The following is an 8047-nucleotide window of genomic DNA, read 5'->3' on the forward strand; positions in this document are numbered from 1 at the left end:
TTGTTTGTTTATTTGTTTATTTGTTTATTTATTTATTCATTCATTCATTCATTCATTCATTCATCCATCCAATATACAAATGCATAGGAAGAAAATAAACATGAAGTAATATACTGTATATATATAAGGATAAAAGTGAAAATAGAAAAGAAGATATATGAAAGGAAGAAAATATATATGATATATGAGATAAAGGAAAGATAATCGGACAGGGGACGAAAGGCACAATGGTGCACTTATGTACTTATGTATTTTTTTAAATTTTATTTGACATACCAACATACCAACACCATACAAACAACATTAAACATTTACAATTCCCTATATGCATAAAAAATTAATCTTTTACAATTCTATTTACTATACTTTTCCCCCCCACCCAATTGTACAATTTCTCCCACACTCTGTAATAGTCCTTGTTTTGTTGATTTTGTATTTCATACGTTAATTTGCTTAATTTATTTATTTTATTTTATTTTATTTTATTTATTTATTTATTTACTTTATTTATTTATTTATTTATTTGTCCAATACACAAATACTTAGGAAGAAAATAAACATGAAGTAATATATATAAGGATAAAAGTGAAAATAGAAGAGAAGATATATGAAAGGAAGAAAATATATATGATATATGAGATAAAGGAAAGATAATTGGACAGGGGACGAAAGGCACAAATGTTTTTTCTTGTTTACATCTTTGTCTTTATTTTAATGTTTTTTTGACTGACAGGCACGAGTGAACCAGGAGTATTTCACCCCTGAAGGTGCCCTATTTAAATCATCATCACCCCATTTTAGGTGTTTTCGTATGTGTGTGCATGGCTGTCAGTGGCAGGACAGGCCTGGAGAGGGAGAGCTGACCCAGCGTTCTGTGTTCCCTCTTTCTTTTTACCCGTCTAGCTTGGCCTCTTTTCTGAGTTCCCACCCAGTGATATAATTCCCGGGAAAAATGCCCTTGCAAGAAAAATATGGGAACACGAGGATTGTAGCTAATGCTCCGTTCTTTTGGGACACCTGCAGAAGTTTGGCATTTCTTTAGCCGTGGTTTAAAACGAATGAAGAATTTGTGTGTGTTCGCAGGGGGTGGGATTTGGATGAAACTTCATAATAGGATGAACGGGCAAACAACAAAGCAGGCATTATGAGCCTCAGTTTGGACTGGAATGTGAATGATTTTTTGTTGCTAAGGAATCTAATTCCTGTGCAAGTTACCTTCTTAATACAGTGGTACCTCTACTTAATGTTCTGTCGGGCTCGCTGGTAGACTCCTCCCAAAAATTCACAGGTACTAATTTCAGACACACACACGTTTGAAAATTCAAAACAATGTTCTTTATAATGAAAATTCACTTAACCTAAGCCCTCTTTTTGTATAGCAAAGAGCACTGGTCTCCAAACAAACTGGTAATTGGTACAAGTCCCTTATCAGTTCTGTGATACTTAGCTTGCAGCTGTGAGGCAATTCACAGTCCTTCTTCTTTCACAAAGTGAAACACACTTTGCTCTGGTTTAGTTTCAAAGCGGGGAAAAATCAGCACACAAAAGATCAAAGTCAGCCAAGCAGGCACGAAAGACAACGCTCAGATAATCCTCCACAATGGCCAAATCCACAGGCTGCTCTTTATAGCAGCCTCACTAATTACCACAGCCCCACCCAACCACAGGTGGCCTCATTTTCTTTGATAATAATCTCTCAGTTGTTGTTGCCTGTGCATTGCTCTCTGCATGTGTGGCTGTATCATTAACTCTTGTTCTGAATCCAAGGAGGAGCTAGATAATTGATCTCCTTCAGAGCTGTCTGCCACACTCTCCTCCTCCCTGTCATTCATGTCTTCTTGGTCAGAGGAGCCTTCATCATCAGATTCCACCGGGGGCAAAACAGGCCTGCAGCATGTGGATGTCTCCCCCATATCCACAGTCCTTGGGGCAGGAGCTGGGCCAGAGCTAATCACAACACTTAAGAACTTAATTCATTCCATGACCCGGTTCTTAAGTAGAGACATTTGTAAGTAGAAGCAATTTTCCCATATAAATCAATGCAAAAGCAAATAATGTGTGCAAACCCATTAGGAAAGAATTAAAAGCTCGGAATTTGGGTGGGAGGAAGAGGAGGAAGAGGAGGAGGAGGAGGACAGTCGCTGCCGAAGGAAGAAGGTGAGGTGAGGGGAATAAAAAAAATCCAAAACTTTAAGGCTTAAAAAAAAAAAAAGAGGGACTCTGAGGCCGCGAGGAGGAGCATGCACCTCCCATACACCCGGTGCAAGGCTGCCTCCCATATACTGTGCCAGAGAGAGAAACCCAGGGGGAATGGCAGAAAAACAGCCGGGCCTTCGTGCCGCTCTCAAATTTCCTAGGATATTTTTCCTGGATCGGGTTCTTAAGTAGAAAACGGTTCTTGAGAAGAGGCAAAAAAATCTTGAACACCCGGTTCTTATCTAGAAAAGTTCTTAAGTAGAGGCGTTCTTAGGTAGAGGTACCACTGTATTAGCTTTTCCATCAGCGCCATTCTCAGCTCACCTCCGCTTGGTTGGCAATCCTTTAAAAAATAATTAAAAATAAAGCTTATGCTTATTTTATAGTTAATAATAATAACAGAGTTGGAAGGGACCTTGGAGGTCTTCTAGTCCAACCCCCTGCGTAGGCAGGAAACCCTACCCCACTTTAGACAAATGGTTATCCAACATCTTCTTAAAAACTTCCACAATTTCTGGAGGCAAGTTGTTCCACTGATTAATTGTCCTAACTGTCAGGAAATTTAGTTTTAGTTTGGTTTTTTTCCTTGATAAGTTTCCATCCATTGCTTCTGAATAGACTAGACTAGACTAGACTAGAATAAGGAATAGAATAGAGTAGAATAGAATAGGATAGAATAGAATGGAATGGAACGGAACAAAACACAATAGAATAACAGAGTTGGAAGGGACCTTGGAGGTCTTCTAGTCCAACCCCCTGCATAGGCAGGAAAACCTACACTACTCCAGACAGATGGTTATCCAACATCTTTAATTTGGCCATTGATGTTTGCTTCTAATATTAGAACGCTATAAGAAGTTCAGATCCTCTGCATTTCTTTGGCAGAAATATGACTTTAACAATCGAGTTGTCGAAGCGTGGAACTCATTACCAGACTCAATAGTGTCAACCCCTAACCCCCCAACATTTCTCCCTTAGACTCTCCACGATTGACCTCTCCAGGTTCCTAAGAGGTCAGTAAGGGGCGTACATAAGTGCACTAGTGTGCCTTCCGTCCCCTGTCCAATTGTCTTTCCTTTATCTCATATATCATATATATTTTCTCCCTTTCATATATCTTCTCCTCTATTTTTACATATTATCTTTATATATATTACTTCATGTCTATTCTCTTCCATATGAATTGTGTATTGGACAAATGAATAAATAAAATAAAATAAATAAAATAAAATAAATAAAAATAAATAAATTTCCTTTCCCTTCCCTCTTCCTTTCTTTGTTTCTTTCTTCCTTTCCTTTTCTTCTTTCTTTTCCTTTGTTCCTTTCCTTGCTTTTTCTTTCCTTGTTTTTCCCTTCCTTTCCTTTCCTTTTTGTTCCTTTCCTTTCCTTGTTTCTCCTTTCCTTTCAATTCCTTTCCTTTTTGTTCCTTTCCTTTCCTTTCTGTTCCTTTCCTTTCCTTTCTGTTTCTTTCCTTTCCTTGTTTCTCCTTTCCTTTCAATTCCTTTCCTTTTTGTTCCTTTCCTTTCCTTGTTTCTCCTTTCCTTTCAATTCCTTTCCTTTTTGTTCCTTTCCTTTCCTTTCTGTTCCTTTCCTTTCCTTTCTGTTTCTTTCCTTTCCTTGTTTCTCCTTTCCTTTTTGTTCCTTTCCTTTCTGTTCCTTTCCTTTCCTTTCCTTGTTTCTCCTTTCCTTTCAATTCCTTTCCTTTTTGTTCCTTTCCTTTCTGTTCCTTTCCTTTCCTTGTTTCTCCTTTCCCTTCCTTTCCTTTCCTTTTCCTTTCCTTTCCTTTCCTTTCTTTTTCCTTTGCTTTCCTTTTTCCTTTCCTTTCCTTTCCATTCCTTTCCTTTTCCTTTCCTTTCCATTTTGTTCCTTTCCTTTCCTTGTTTCTCCTTTCCTTTCAATTCCTTTCCTTTTTGTTCCTTTCCTTTCCTTTCCTTGTTTCTCCTTTCCTTTCAATTCCTTTCCTTTTTGTTCCTTTCCTTTCCTTGTTTCTCCTTTCCTTTCAATTCATTTCCTTTTTGTTCCTTTCCTTTCTGTTCCTTTCCTTTCCTTGTTTCTCCTTTCCCTTCCTTTCCTTTCCTTTTCCTTTCCTTTCCTTTCCTTTCTTTTTCCTTTGCTTTACTCATCCATAGTAATATCGTTATTATCATTAAGGATATTGGTCTCCTCCAGGTCCCGTCAACTAAACAATGTTGTTTGGTGGGACCCAGGGGAAGAGCCTTCTCTGTGGCGGCTCCGACCCTCTGGAATCAGCTCCCTCCAGAGATTAGAACTGCCCCCACCCTCCTTGCCTTTCGTAAACTCCTTAAAACCCACCTCTGCTGTCAGGCATGGAGGAACGGAAACATCTCCCCCAGCCTGTGTAGTTTTTTGTGTATGATGACTGTATGTATGGAATTTGGCGGGACCCAGGGGAAGAGCCTTCTCTGTGGCAGCTCCGACCCTCTGGAATCAATTCCCCCCAGAGATTAGAACGGCCCCCACCCTCCTTGTCTTTCGCAAATTACTCAAGACCCACCTTTGTCGCCAGGCATGGGGGAGTTAGGATATTCCTTCCCCTAGGCCATTACAAGTTATGTATGGTATGTTTGTGTGTATGTTTGTTTTTTATAATAAGGGTTTTTAGTTGTTTTATTAAATTGGATTGTTACATGTTGTTTTTTATCATTGTTGTTAGCTGCCCCGAGTCTACGGAGAGGGGTGGCATACAAATCTAATAAATTAATAATAATAATAATAATAATAATAATATTTTCATTTGAAATTTATTATTTAATCGGATAGCATTTTTGGATCTGGTCTCTTGTCTATATGAAAAAGAAGCTGTAGACAAGAGACCAGATCTATAAATGCTACCCAATTAAATAATAAATAGGGGAAGTAATAAATAGGGAAAATAATAAATAGTTAAAGCCAGAGACATTCCTATTGGGAATATTGTCAGAGAAATTCAAAAAAAGAAGAAACTTATTTGATTATACATGTGGTGACTGCTGCCAAAAGCCCCAAAGTGGAAATTGAAGGTGGTTCCGAGTGTTAAAGAAGATACTAGATTGCGCAGAAATGAACAGATTGACAATGAAGATTAAAGATATGCTGCAATGTTCTATCTGTCAATGACTACTTCACCTTCAATCGCAACAACACAAGAGCACGCAACAGATTCAAACTTAATATTAACCGCTCCAAACTTGACTGTAAAAGATATGACTTCAGCAACCGAGTTGTCGAAGCGTGGAACTCATTACCTGACTCAGTAGTGTCAACCCCTAACCCCCAACATTTTTCCCTTAGACTATCCACGATTGACCTCTCCAGGTTCCTTAGAGGTCAGTAAGGGGCGTGCATAAGTGCACCAGTGTGCCTTCCGTCCCCTGTCCAATTGTCTCTCCTTATCTCATTTATCTTTTCCTCCTTTCAAATATGTTCACCTATACTTTTATATCTTTTCTTCTATTCTTTTCTTTACTTATATTATTACATGTCTTTCTCTTCAATGTGTATTATGTATTGGACAAAATAAATAAAGAAAGAAAGAAAGAAGGAAAGAAAGAAAGATAAGGAAGATTCTGAATATTACAAAATATAGGTGAAATTTTATGTGTGATTGGATAAGAAATCTAATTAGAAAAAGATTTATCTATCTAATTTATATGCTGCCCAATTCGTCCAGGACTCTGGGTGGCTTACAACAAATAAAAACAATATTTAAAAGAACAATTTAAAAAATAATTACAAAATCCCAGTAAAAGCCATACATATCCCTCAATATCTCTCATGGTCAGATCTAGATGGTATCACATTTGGTCAACGACCCCAGGTCTGCCGGAAAAACCAGAAACCAAAAACTTTACAGCTTTGTGGAAGGGCAGTAGGGCAGGGTTGATACAGATCTCCGGGAGCAGCTGGTTCCAGAGAAGCGGAGCCACCACAGAGAAGGCCCTTCCCCACGGCCCAGCCAGTTGGCATTGTTTGGTTGATGGGACCCAGAGAAGGCCAGCCCCGTGGGCCCTTATCGGTCTCTGGGAGGTATACGATAGGAGGTGGCTATCTACCATGTGCTAAATAAAATAAAATAAAAATTCACTCAACAAAATGTGGCAAGAAAAGAATAATAAAGTTGGCCTTCTCCGGGTCCCGTCGACTAAACAATGTCGTCTGGCAGGACCCAGGGGAAGAGCCTTCTCTGTGGCGGCCCCGACTCTCTGGAACCAACTCCCCCCAGATATCAGAGTTGCCCCCACCCTCCTTGCCTTTCGCAAGCTCCTTAAAACCCACCTCTGTCGTCAGGCATGGGGGAATTGAAATTTTCCCTTCCCCCCTAGGCTTATAGAATTTACACATGGTATGTTTGTATGTATGAGTGGTTCTTTAAATTGGGGTTTTTTAGATTATTTTTAATATTAGATTTGTTTACATTGTCTTTTTTTAAAAAAATATACTTTATTTATAAATATATTGGAACGGGAGGGGAGGGGTAGGAAGGAATGTACAGAAAGGAAGAAAAAAAAAGGGAGCGGTGGGAAGGGATAATGACTCAAGGTACAAATTTGAACAATTCAGGTAAGCGACACAATTATACAATATAAGGTATAAGTTAATCGGGATGATATATTTCTTAAACGTTGTAAATAAACAGTAAATAAAGAGTATCAAAAATTTTGTTGTAGTATAATAATAAATGTTACATCTCCTATTAATATATATTAACTAATAGTAACTTAATGAAAATATTTTCTAAAATTGAAAAATAAAAAGAGAGGGAAAGGAAAAGGGTAAGTAAAAGAAAGAAAGGAGTGAGAAGAAGAAAGAAAAAAATCTGCGTTTGACGCAGACGTTTTTAGTGACGACTTTTGTAGAAAGGTAATATGAGTGGGCCTTCTCCGGGTCCCGTCAACTAAACAATGTCGGTTGGCGGGCCCCAGGGGAAGAGCCTTCTCTGTGGCGGCACCGGCCCTCTAGAACTGCCCCTACTCTTCCTGCCTTCCGTAAACTCCTTAAAACCCACCTTTGCCGTCAGGCATGGGGGAACTGAAACATCTCCCCCTGGGCACGTTTAATTTATGCATGGTATGTCTGTGTGTATGTCTGTTAGTATATGGGGTCTTTTTTAAAAAATCTTTAATATTTTAAATTGTCAGATTATTTATGATTTGTTTCTACATGTTGTGAGCCGCCCCGAGTCTTCGGAGAGGGGTGGCATACAAATCTAAGTAATAAATAAAATAAAATAAATAAATAATAGATATATTCTATGTGTTAGTAAATATTAGTAATAATGTGTTATGTACTATGTATTGCATTAGTTTAAAGACGGATAAAAAGAGATATGGTATAAATTTTATTGCAAATTAGTTGGTCTTTTTTATTGTTGTTAGCCGCCCCGAGTCTTCGGAGAGGGGCGGCATACAAATCTAAATAATAATAATAATAATAATAATAATAATAATAATAATAATAATGGGGGAAAATCACTTAACAAATGTCTCACTTAACGACATAAACTTTGGGGTCAATTGTGGTCATACATTGAGGACTAGCTGGGTGGCTTCTTCTCCTCCTGCTCCCTTTAACACTTCAGCGCTCCCCGTTTCCCTCCAAACTGGTCACTCCTATTTCCAGCTTCAGGGAACTGGCTGAGCAGAGAAGCTAATACAAACCAGCAGGCCAGTTTTGCAAGGCTGTGTACATTTTCTCTCTATGATGTCATCCCTGCTGTTCGGGCTCGGGGCAAAATGCTTCCCACTCGACTGTTGTTGGCGGTTTTATTTATTTAAATTCGCCATCAAAGAGGACGGATCATTGGTATGTTCTCATCCATGTCGGGGATTTAATGCATGCATTAAAGATGAAT

Source organism: Erythrolamprus reginae, chromosome 10, assembly GCF_031021105.1.
Source record: "Erythrolamprus reginae isolate rEryReg1 chromosome 10, rEryReg1.hap1, whole genome shotgun sequence".
In the NCBI taxonomy this organism is placed as follows: domain Eukaryota; kingdom Metazoa; phylum Chordata; class Lepidosauria; order Squamata; family Dipsadidae; genus Erythrolamprus; species Erythrolamprus reginae.